Source organism: Zea mays, chromosome 5 (genome assembly GCF_902167145.1).
Source record: "Zea mays cultivar B73 chromosome 5, Zm-B73-REFERENCE-NAM-5.0, whole genome shotgun sequence".
Lineage (NCBI taxonomy): Eukaryota > Viridiplantae > Streptophyta > Magnoliopsida > Poales > Poaceae > Zea > Zea mays.
In genome coordinates, this window is record NC_050100.1 from 190,005,162 (window position 1) to 190,017,990 (window position 12,829).

A 12,829-nucleotide genomic window follows, 5' to 3' on the forward strand; every position below is an offset into this window, starting at 1 on the left:
TTTTAAGCTTAATTAACCCTTAATTAGCAAATGTTTACTATAGCATCACATGGGCGAATCATGGACTAATTAGGCTTAATAGGTTCATCTTGTTTTTTAGTCCTCATATGTATAACTAGTTTTGTAATTAGACTATATTTAATACTTCTAGCTAACATCCAAACATCCTATGTGGCAGTGACTAAAGTTTAGTCACTATATCCAAACACCCTCTTATACCCTTTCCCTGTTACCCCCAATGGTCATGGTTGCATCTAAACAAACCACTATACAAAATTACAACAAATTGTCTATCTCTCTCTCACACACACTTTATCCAAGCTCCTAAGTCACTTCAAACAGCTCCTATGTGAATTCTTATGAGATTATGGACTCAAAATCAGTATTTGAGTTCATGCAGTTGTTCTTCTTGTTCAAGAGCATTGGTCCCCATTCAAGCCAACGATTGAATCTCTTATCCTTAGAGCATTGTTCCTAACTAGCAAGAGTGTCATCTAGTGAGCTCCACTGCTCATTGTTGCATCCTTGAAGGTTTGAATACCCTAAAACTAAAGTAATAAATCCACATCTCAAGAGCTTGAGCTCTTGACTTGAGAACGAGGATAGGGTGTGTGAACCCAAGGCCTTAGTGGCTTCCTCAATAATGTAGAGGTAGGTAAGCATTTGTGATGAACTAAACCATGAGACAAATCCTTGTCCCCTTTGTGCTCTTTATTTTCATAGTACCTATTTAAGTTTGTGAAGCAGTAATGCTCATTATCTAGTAGTGTCGGATCATGGCACCAGGCATCAAGTGGCACCTTTGCTTGGATTACTAATTAAGTTTTTAAGCTCAAATTTGTTAGGTGGTCTATTCACCCCCTCTAGGTGTACTAGATCCATACAAGTGGTATCAAGGCAAATTTCCTCTATAACGCTTCATTGCTTGAGGAATGGTGACACCAAGGAGATATGAGAGTGGTATGCCAAGCAAGGCAACATTTTAAGATGATAGCAGTAGTGGAAGTGTCTTAACAGCCAACAATGCAACACTTTTTGTTCTTGATGTCTCAAAAGGGGAAAGAGCAAGGATAAAAGAAGATTAAGAAGGGAAGAAAGAAAGGAAGCAAGAGAAGAATAGAAGCTCAAAAGAAGAAAAGAAAAATTCCAAGAAGAGATGAAAGAAGGTTGGAAGAATAAGAAAAGAAAAGATTAGCAAGGATGAAAGATAAAAAGATAAGTTATAATGATGAGGCAAACAATAATGAAGAAGATGATGATGATAAATCATATCAAACTTCCAACAATGAAACGAAAACCATCAAGAGCAAGAAGACATGTGGGCGTGTATCCTTCAATTATAATAATTCTATGACTAATCTTGATTATAGATCTATTATCAATGTTTCAGCTAAAAAGTTACCCCCATTTGATGGGACTAACTTTGCCAAATAGAAACATATGATGAATACATATCTTGTAGGATTGGATCCAAAATTATGGGATATAGTCAAGAATGAAGTGTAAGAACGACAAGATCCAAGCAATCTTACTCCTCTTGAATATCGTTGTATCCATCTCAACACTCAAGCAACAAGTGTCTTGTTGAGTGCATTGAGTGGAGATAAGTACAACAAGGTAATTGGGTTAGAGGTGACCAACGAAATTTGGGACCAATACATATAGCTCATGAGGGAGTTTACAAGGCACAATAGTCTAAGATTGATCTATTAATGGCAAAATTAAATAGATTTGTGATTATGGATAATGAAAGACCACCAGAGATGTTTTATAGATTAAAGATAATTGTTGGAAAGATTAGAGGACTTGGTGGGGAAAAATAACTGATAAAAAATTTGTCAAAATTTTGTTAGAGCCTTACTCACCGAGAATTAAACAGTGGTCAGCCTGATTAGAGATGAAAAGAGATTTGAGAAATTTACTCCTACTGATATACTTGGGAGGATTATGACTTTTGATACGCAGAGAGATGAGGCTCTTGAAAGAAGAAAGCTTGGTGAACTACAAGCAAAGTTAGATGGTATGAAAATTAAAGATATTCCTCTAAAAGCAAATAAACTTACCAAGCAACCTACTAGCAACAAAGTTAAATCAAACAAGAAGTTATCGTCGGTACCCCGAATATGGGGTACCCACTCCTGCTGGGTTAAGGTGGGCCCCATATGGCTACCTATAGCCATAGGATGACGAGCAGTCTACCCCAACTTAGAGCCTATGGACTCCGGCTAGTGTCACCATGGGACCCGTCGGTGGGATTGCACAGTAATTGCAGCCTGTAACCGGAACCCGTGGGACAGTCCTTGGCCCCCACGTGTGTCGTCCAGACCTCCGGCCAGAGGAGGTCCGGTGCCGCCACGTGTCCGAGCAATCACAGATGGAACCCAGGCCTCCACAAGTGCCTTTTGGACCCTCACCCTAGGGAGGTCCAGAGCTGCCACGTCTACATGCGCTCCCATCCACTGCTCTCCGCCTGGGTGGGGGTACAATGCTGTCTCGTGGCCTATAGCGCATCGCAGAAGCTGCCATGCATTGCTTGACGCAGACCTCTAGCATGGGGACCGCCCGCATTAAAGACGGGCAAGATGCTTGCCTGTTCACACCAGTGCAGTCGGCATGTGTAGTCCACAATGTCGGGGCATGCCAGTAACTCGTGCGTTATCGAGGTGAAGACCATTGACCCACTGTGTCGTGCATGAATAACTCCCATCATGACTTCTACTATTCCTGCTACAGAGGTAGGCGATAGAGACATCTGGAGGGGAAAGTACGACACCGTCCACCTACTCCCCTACACAAGCCAACGAGTGAGTCTATGTCGCAGCCTACGCCAGAGCCTTCGCCCAAACATTGACAAGACGACACGAAGACGAGTCTGACCTAAGGAGCCCGCACGGTGATCAAGAGAAGATAACTGCCCACCGCGGTAGAAGACCTTGGTCCACCAGCTCGATATGTCGCTCCACACTTCATATTTTGGTATTCCTGGGCTACCTGTTGGGGCCAACTCCCTTGTATGAGCCCCCCTAATGCTACAAAAGGAAGGGCACATGTGTTGCAAGGGAACAAACTCAAGCGCCTTGAACCCTAGGGACAGGCTCACTCGAACTCCCTCGGAGGCATCTCCATCAAAACCTAGGCTTTTCAAGCTCTCAACAATACAACTCATAATGGAGTAGGGTATTACACTCCGACAGTCCAAACCACTCTAAATCCATGTGTGCATCCTTGCCTTCTCCCTGGGGTCATTCAAACCCCAGGTCGTCGGTCATATTCTTAGGACCGACAGTTACCATCTAATAAAATGAGAGTACACAAGACGATGAAGGAAAAGGTAGAATCAACATCATCATCTAGTGAAAGTGATAGTGATCAAGAATAATTTGAAGAAATTGGAGATATTGCTTTATTTGTAAAAAAATATAATAAATGACTTAAAAAGGATTAAAGCTTAACTGACTTTAATCCAAAGCGAACAACACACATGAGTAAAAACGACGAAATAGCAAAACAAAACCTCCAACATGTCTAATGTGCAGCACGTACTATCGGTGACCAAAAAGCAGGACCATAGTACAAAACTACTCGAACTTCTCACTCAAACTTTTGTCGTAATTCTATCGTCAACTAATGGGAGTTTGCCCTTGTTGGTAAAGGCTGGCTAGGACAATAATCTACTGGATGTTTTCCTGTCACAGCGCAGATTCCGTTTTTCAGAGTCGGGACTCTGCGTCTCTGGATACTGTGCATGGTAAAAAGACCACCGACCAGCCGGGTCTGTCTTGATCAGTCAATTTTCTCTACTTGGTACTGGACTGCAATACGTACAGTAGTATCTCTGAAATGTACTTTTACTCCGTGAAGCAAATTTATAATTGCAGTACATTGTTATGTTTTAGTATCTTAAATATGACCAATTGTAAATAAAAAATAGTACTCTCTATTCTTTTTTATTTGTGACGTTTTAGTTTAAAAATAAACTAGTGGACGAACAAATATTCGAGAACGAAGGTATTAACATTTATGATAATAAATAAATTTTACTAAATTATTTACAAAATATATTTTATAATGATTTATCTTGAATCTATAAATAATGTGAATACTACTTGTAAACCTAGTTAAATATGAATCAATTTAATTGGCATATAATAACTAGTTGTATTTTTTTATGGAGGAATACAGAAATGAGGCCAGACTGCGTGTTTGCTCATAAGGTTAATTATGTACCCTCCCCCCCTTTTTATTATGTATAAATTCCCCCTTGGTTCGATCCTCGTGGCTTTTCATCTTTTCTCACATGCATATGCAGTACAAGCATGCCGGTATATATGCACTCATGTACTTTTCACTGTAAGCAGTTGTACCAAAAGATTCTATGAAAGATATTTGATACCACGGATTTTTTTTCCTTGCTCAACTGTAAGATTTTTGCAAGATATGTCCAGAAATACTACTGTGTATGCTAGCAGTACCGTGATAGCGCATGCAGTCTTACGTGTCACTCGGCAAAGAACTCTTTTGGTACCCGACTCTTCTCATTCATTACAAAAAATCATGAACGACTGTTTTTGGTAATACTAAAACAAGGATAACACCTATAGATTTTTCACAAAGACATGGTCTTTAACAAAGATCTAAAAAAATAATATATGGCAGGGAAACATCTGCAGGGTATGGAATAGGAGTCTCTCACCAAGTATCGATAGGCATACAACTGGTACTTCTAGGCTCAAAATAGCTATGAACGACTGTTTTCGTCAATACCAAAGGCTAGTATCTATAGATTTTTTATGAAGAAATGGTCTCCACCAAAAAATTATGAACCAAATATATGACAAGGAAACATGTGTGGGGGCAAGGAATAGGTGTTTCCAACCAAAGATCGATGGTCATAGAACAATTATTTTTGGCCAAAACGGTCATGAATGACAGTCTTTGGTAATACCGAAGGCTGACATCTATAGATTTTTTACGAAAAATGGTCTCCATCAAAATTATAGGAAAAATGTTTTGTGGCAAGAAAACATGTGTGAGTTAAGGAATAGAAGCTTCTCATTGAATATCAATGGACATATCGCTGGTACTTCCTAACCGAAACTAGTCATGAATGGACGTTTTTAGCAAAACCAAAGGCTAACATATATGAATTTATCTTGAAGACATGGAATCCAAAAATCCAAGAGAATTATTTATGGCAAGGAAACACTTCCAGGGTAAGGAATAGAATCCTCTTACCAAAGATCAATGGTCATACGACCGATATTATTGGCCAAAATGGTCATGAACGACTCTTTTCGGCAATATCGAAGGCTAACACCTATGAATTTTTCACGAAGAAATTGTCTCTAGCAAAAATCTATGAAACCGATTTGTGATACTAATCCACATATATTTTCTTCATTTCTTTATGTGTATTCATCCAAGATTCTTCCATCTTATTTCTTGGACTCTTGCATGTACTTTTATGTCTTCCACATGTCTAATAATGACTTGCTTGAGGTGTTGATGGTATGTATGGCCCTATTGTTTTAGTCCAAGTCCACATGTACATCCTTTGAACTATATCCAAAACACTAGCAAATAATGTTAGTCCAAATAGTCATGTTGGTCACTAAACACCAAAACTTCGCATTTAATGGGCATTGGTCTATTTTTCTTATAGGGTGGATCAAAAGACAATGAGAACCAAATCTGAATTTGGAACGAAGATAAGGGGAGGCAGGAAGAGATCAACGATAGGGTATGTCATGCACTTGTGCCGCTATGGCGGGAGGAGCCAAAGATGAGGAGGGAGATCGAGATCCGAGAGGGCAAAAAGGTGAGTGATGGGTGAAGGCAACATCGACATGAGTGGGACTATTATAGTGGAGTGGAGGTTAGAGGGAGGGATAGGGCTCCCTCCCTCCATCGAATGTCTCCATTTTTATAAGGGATAGGGGGCAGGTGAGGCTAGCCAATGGGCTGATGCTGGCCAACGGTCAAGGAGCAAGGGCATGGGGTGGGCCTTGCCTGCTAGGATCCATATCATTCAAGTGGACCTTATTAGGCCAACGCTCATATCATATTGTCCATGTTTTGGCTCAGTGTGCCAAGAGTGTGGCCTAAGTATGGCACACGGCTAAGAGTTGGGTTAACACGAGCGCGTGGCCTTCAGGTCATGTCGTGTTCGGGTCAGGACGTAATAGAGTGGGCCTCATGCCCTGTTAAGGCCAGTTCCTAATGAACATGTATAAGTGACGCATGTTAGGGTGTCCTCTATATAGAGATAAGGGGAAACTCTAACCAACTCGTGCCCTGGTCGGGGGCGCCACTAACCCTATTAGTTGTGGTCCCTGGTTACTAACCACTATATGCGAAAAGGCCTCTAGCATAATGGTTAAGTGTTCCGAATAGCACCTCCAGGTCCCAGGTTCGATCCCCTCGGGGGTGAATTTTAGGCTTGGTTAAAAAATTCCCCTCACTGTGTCTTGTCCGCTCTCAGGGATCGATATCCTGCGCGCCACCCTCCGGCTGGGTCGTTGCAGAGTGGACAGTTGATCTGCCCATTAGTGATGGGGGGCAGGGTTCGAAGGTTTTCTCGGCTGAGACCATGTTTCGGTCTCTTCTTAATATAATACCGTGAGGGCGATCTTTCTCTCCCCGACCGAGTTTTTTTACTAAGCACTATATATAAGCACGGGGTTAAGTGCCGACAGGTGATTAAGCCATCACTAAGCCTCGCCTAAGACCCTAACCCTACACTCTTGATTCTGATCTATTGTCTACCCTTATAGTGACCGAAAGAGCTTCATCCATGGTGTCGGAGACCAATGGAGCCTCAACGGGCCCAGGATATGAGCCTTTACAGGGGAATGGAGGCGGTGGCGGCGACGACCCTCCTCCTCCACCTCCATGGAGACAAGACCCACCTCCACTTCTACAAGGCGGAGGAAACGACGGCGGCCAGTTCTCTAACCCTGGCCTTAATCTAGGCCAAGATAGTATGCCTAATCCCTCTGCATATTCATAGGTTTATGGTGTGCACAAGTCTAGATCGATTTACTGCTGTTAAATTAAAGCAAATTAGTATCTCGAATTGACTAAGATTGAACAATGAACACGGTAAAGATCCTAGAAACCTATCAACGCAATGCCATGTCTACATGTGAGGCTTAGGATTTGATGGTTTTTTTGCGTGTACAAAGACCGAGACAATCGCTGATAGGAAACGTGTGAAAGAATGTGGATATTATTAAGCATGTCAGGGCCGATATACTTATTTCGATTGTGTATAGTACCAAGGCTAAGGTTACTAGACCGGCTATATAGATGGATAAAATACTGACTGTTTTGTGGTGTAGTACATTGTTGGAGTTTGAAATGGTACGGGGAGATAGAAAGACCTATGACGTTAGTATATAGGTGCTTACCATCTGTCGGCGATCTTGCTTCTTGGAACTGATATTAAAAAGCCTGATAATAATATGGTGATGCACGGACATTGACCAGTCCTTTATCGAGGAGTGCAGCATACATGCAGGCTGCATGCAGCAGATGATCTTTGCTCCTCCTACTGTGGAGTAGCTGTAGCTCTGAGCTGTGATCCGACAATAGTCTCGAGCTCCCACGATTTCAATCCTGACGACCTGAGACTACGAGGCCGGGTGAAAAAGGTCGAATAATGTCGTCTGCCACTGGTAGTCTACTTATCACGAGACTCTCTGTGAGTCTGTGTGCACATGCACGAATGGCAGGCACTGCTATCTGCTCGCCGTCTTCATGGTTGCTCCGTCTTCATGGCTGCTGCTGCTGCACGCAGCTGCTGGGACCCGGGTGCCTGGGACGATGATGTATGCCTAGCCCACGCACAGAGATTCGTACAGATTTTAAAAAGATCGAAGGTGTGTTTGTTTATTGTGCTCGTTTCTGGTCTCATGTGCGTCTAGCTCCGTGGCAAATGCTGTGGAGATGATGTTGCAGCTTTTGTAGCTGTTTTTTTTTAAAAAAATATTGATGCAGCTGTGAGATTTAGGGTCATTTTATATATGGAGCTATGGCGGAGTATTTCTTAGAAACCGCAGATATTTTGAGAGGAGCGAGAAGTCCTCACAAACGGGTCCAAATTAGTTTGTGAGGCTTCACCTCTGCTAGTTCGTTCTCGAGTTTGACGAGAGAGAGAGAGAGAATTCCATGCTACACCAACAGTACACTGATCTTACAGGAGAAGCTGAAGAAAGTTGGGAGTCACACGAAACATGACCCTTGCATTTCATGCGCAGAAATGTTGTGTGCGCCGAGATTGCAACCCAAACCCGTTTATTTAACCTTGCAATAATAATCATGTCTCACAGCTGCCTGTTATCTTCAGTCTAAAGAAAAGCCTCTCAGTTGTCTTGTCTACTTATCTGCATACTGCTAGTAGCAGGACGCCAGGACCTGTGCTGTTTCCGGCGCGCACCTGCACTGCTGGTGGACCTCATTCGGACGAACACTTCGTGTGGGGTTGCTTTTGTTTGAGCTAAGTATGCCTGAATCAATCCCGATGAAGCGAATGGAGATGCCTCAGGAGACCGGCCGGTAGTAGATCGATCTGCCAATCGAGGCAGGCAAAGAGATACGAAAGCGACAGTAGACAGGGGGACGCCTGAAGAATGTACTCCGTATGCATTATTTGGCATCGCGCGCGCGTATTCCGTTCAGGACGCTGCAGTGGACAGTGGTGCCATAAGTGATAAAACTTTGCAGATAATTAAGTTTGGGCCAAACAAAAACAAAATTTGCTTGTAGATATGTTTATTTCACCCTTATTGAAGAAAAAAACATCACGCCGAAAACCCTACTGCTACTATTCATTGGTCTAGCTTGTGTATTGGTTTTTATTCAGCCTATTCTTCGCGAGCGCGTGATCTGGGTCATCTTAAAATATGTTTTGTTTCTAGGACTTTGCTGATTTGCTTCAAAAAAAACGAGATCCATCATCATGCCTTCTTTTGTATTGCCATCTTCATGTATTATATATATATATTGCATTGCATCATAGGGACGACCTACTTAACTTAAGCATATTCTTTGCAAACATGCATGCATGTTATTAGTCACCAAAATCGTAGATTATTGTGGCCTACGAAAGCCATATTTGCCATACTCTTCAGCATCCTAATTCATGTTTTCCTCTTTGCATCACACCTCTACATTTGTTTTCCCAATTCATTATTTTATAAGCATCCAAGCTAGGGCTAGCTTCATTCGCAATTTTCCCCAGATGGTCCCATGGAGCGCGCGCTGCACTGCACCTGGTGGTCATGCTACGTTTACAGTCTGGTGGAATTTGATCCAGAAGATAGCTTCTTGCTAGTCCACGAACTGTTGTAAAGAAAACGACACTCCGGGCAAGCTTGTTATAGTCCAGGCAAGCATATGGACCACCAGCACCAGGTAAGGTAACGATGCTCCACTCCCCTGAAATTACTCACTCGCGGTCAAATGAATCCTTCAAGAGTCAAATCAGATGACTCTAATAATTTCCTAACGACAGGACAGGACAGGCCAGGCTTATCCAAAGTAAGACGGGACCGGACGGAGGCCCACGCCACACATTGCATTAATCCGTGGGCCGTAACTCTGGCTGCTGCACTGACTTGGCGGGGCTCCGCGCTACCACCAGATGAGATCCGCCCACATCAACAAGACGGGACGGCGAGCGAGACGCAGCCCCCGGCCCTTTGGGATCGGGACCAGGTGCGCTTGCCCTTCTCCCCCGGGCCCCGGCCCATGCGCTTTCAGGTTCGCTCGCAGGAGCATGCAGGCCCCCAGCCTAACTGTCGCGACGGCGCCGGTACCGTCTGGGGCCTGGTCGCGGTGCGGGTACTGTCGGCAACGCCTGTTGCGGCCTGATTGGACGACCTGGGCACAGACGGCAACCGCCAGCCATGCAGATGCAGTGCAGCTAGCTAGCGACATGGAATGAAACTAGACGGTGCTTCGCGGTTTGCTTCATCCGCTACGAATTCAAGTCCGGAATCATCAGATCGGCGAGGGGAGAGCATTTCCAATCGACATGTTCTTGCTTCAATCCAAGCGCGAGAAGGAGCTGACCGGGGGGTGGGATGTTGATGCAAAGCTTCAAATTGAAGTTTTCTTGCTGTGAGTACGGTGTATCGATCGCCTTGGAAAGCTGGAAAACGAGCATGGCCATTTAAGAGGAAGATAGAGATATTATTGATGAGACATCTGGGAGCGTTGCAATCAAGGTGACTGTATAGCGGATTGCACCGGATTGACGTCGATGCAGCGGATTACAACAGATAGCGGGCGATATTACGGATAAGTTTCAATTAGCGGCACCTCGTAATCTTATACTATATTATTTGTTTTAGATTAAACATACATTCATTAATTAACATACAAATATAGTCTTTATGTATGATTATATTTATTATCATTCATAAAAAAGAGAGCTACTTAGAACTGTATTTTAGGATCGAGGTAGTATAATTTTAGACTAAATATACTTTAATTAATTAATCTAATGCATGCCAGCTACATTTATTCAAATATGGATGAAAAAAGAGCGCTAGATTGAACTGTATTTCTTTTACGAAGGGAGTATAATGATACAAACATATATCATGAATTATATGTATAAATAGATACTGATTTCACACTTACTTAAATTAAGAAAACAGATACACATTAAATCGTCACATAGGGAGTTTGCAAAGAAACATACTATGAGACATAAAATAGCTCAAATGACTATCACTCCTCATCACTTGAAACCCTCTCCATATACATAAAGGACTAAGGGGTATTCCCATCCCCTTCCTCTTTACTGTTAGAACAATCAAATTCGCCATAAAGTAGCTCAAATGACTATCACTCCTGATCACTTGAAACTCTCTCCATATACATAAGGAATTAAGGGATATTCTCACCCCCTTCCTCTTTACTGTTAGAACAATCAAATTCTTCATCCTCGTCTTTTGCAACAACTCGTTCTTTCTTTGACGTTGCTTGATGAACTCTTAGGGCTTTGTTTGGGAGCATAGGGATTAGGAAATTGAATGGGCTAAAATCTTTTTGCTCCCAAACAAGCCCTTATGGGTTGATGAAAGGGAAATAGGGTTAACTTTTTCTCACAATTAATTTTGATGGTACATGGACTAACTAGTTTGCTCTAGAATACATGTTCTAATCGACATGTTCTTGCTTCAATCCAAGCGCGAGAAGGAGCTGACCGTGGTGGATGTTGATGCAAAGCTTCAAATTGAAGTTTTCTTGCTGTGAGTACGGTGTATCGATCGCCTTGGAAAGCTGGAAAACGAGCATGGCCATTTAAGAGGAAGATAGAGATATTAGGGCATGTACAGTGGAGAGACACAAAAACGGTTCTCCAAGCACAGGAGACAACTAAGAGACTCTATTGTACAATGGAGTGTCTATAAACGTAGTCTATTAATAAATACAGAATTAAATGTATTTGTATAGCATCAGATCGATAGAACAGACGACAAATTCGTACAGTGGGAAGTGAGGCGTCTGTTGTTACTTGGTTTACGAGCCAGAGGCGTCTCTTCACGGAGAGACGGCTCTAAGATTTTTTTTGCAAATAACCCCCTAAAACACCTTAAGAGCCCCCACATTAAACACCACTGTACATGCCCTTATTGATGAGACATCTGGGAGCGTTGCAATCAAGGTGACTGTATAGCAGGTTGCACCGGATCTACAGTACGGTGTTTCTAAATTTTTAAGGTTTAGGGTTTTAGGGTTAAGGGTGTGCCGTGACCCATATGGACCACCCATTAGGTCCGTCTCTGGCTATGTGTCGAATATGACGAAAACAAGAGCATTCATTTTACACTGACCTAGTCTTATTCTTTTCTTAGGTTGTCTCCAGCAAGTCATATATATGGTCGCGTAATACACTATTTTATATTGTAGATTACACTATTTTCATAGTGAATTTTGAAATAGTGGATGAGATAAGGGATATGATAGATAAGCTGTTGGAGACAACGTTAGGATGCACCTGGAAGAATATAATGTCCAAGCAAGTTAGATTATTGATGACACTAATAGTGCATAGCATAGTAGAATGTATATTTATAGTCCAAAATTGGAGAACTTATTCTCTCAAATGCACTACGGGTCCTTTCATATGAAGAAGAGCTACAAGTCAGGCAATTCCGGAATTTGGCTCTTTGCCGAGTGTCAAATTCTTTGCCGAGTGTTTTTTTTCGGGCACTCGGCAAAGAGTTCTTTGCCGAGTGCCACGCAAAAACCTCTCGGTAAAATATAACACTCGGCGAAGAAGCTCTTTGCCTAGTGTTTTATTTTTGACACTCGACAAAGAATTTCTTTGCCGAGTGTCTTTTTTTGACACTCGGCAAAGAGCTCTTTGCCGAGTGCTTTTTTTCCAACACAAGGCAAAGACAATTTAAAAATCACATTTTAAAGCAGTAAATTAATTCAAATGAAAAGGTTTTAAACTATAAATTTGTATAACTCATCATGATGTACAATTTATATATTGAACATTACTTCATATGACAAAATAAAAATAAATTTGTTCATAAAACCTATATCTCTCTCGTAGTTTATGAAACTATGAGAGAGACGTATAGAATTTGTACATATTGTTAGAACCATCATGTGAGATGAACAAATGACCAAACAACCAAAAAAACTTTGTAGATCTTGAGAAGTTATAGAAGTTTGTAGTTGACAACTTTTCATTTGAAGTCATATTGTCAACGAAAACTACGTCCGAATTTAAAAAAAATTAAAATTTGAATTTTGAAAACAACCTCGAAAGAAAAAACCACCAATATGAAAGTTGTAGGTATTG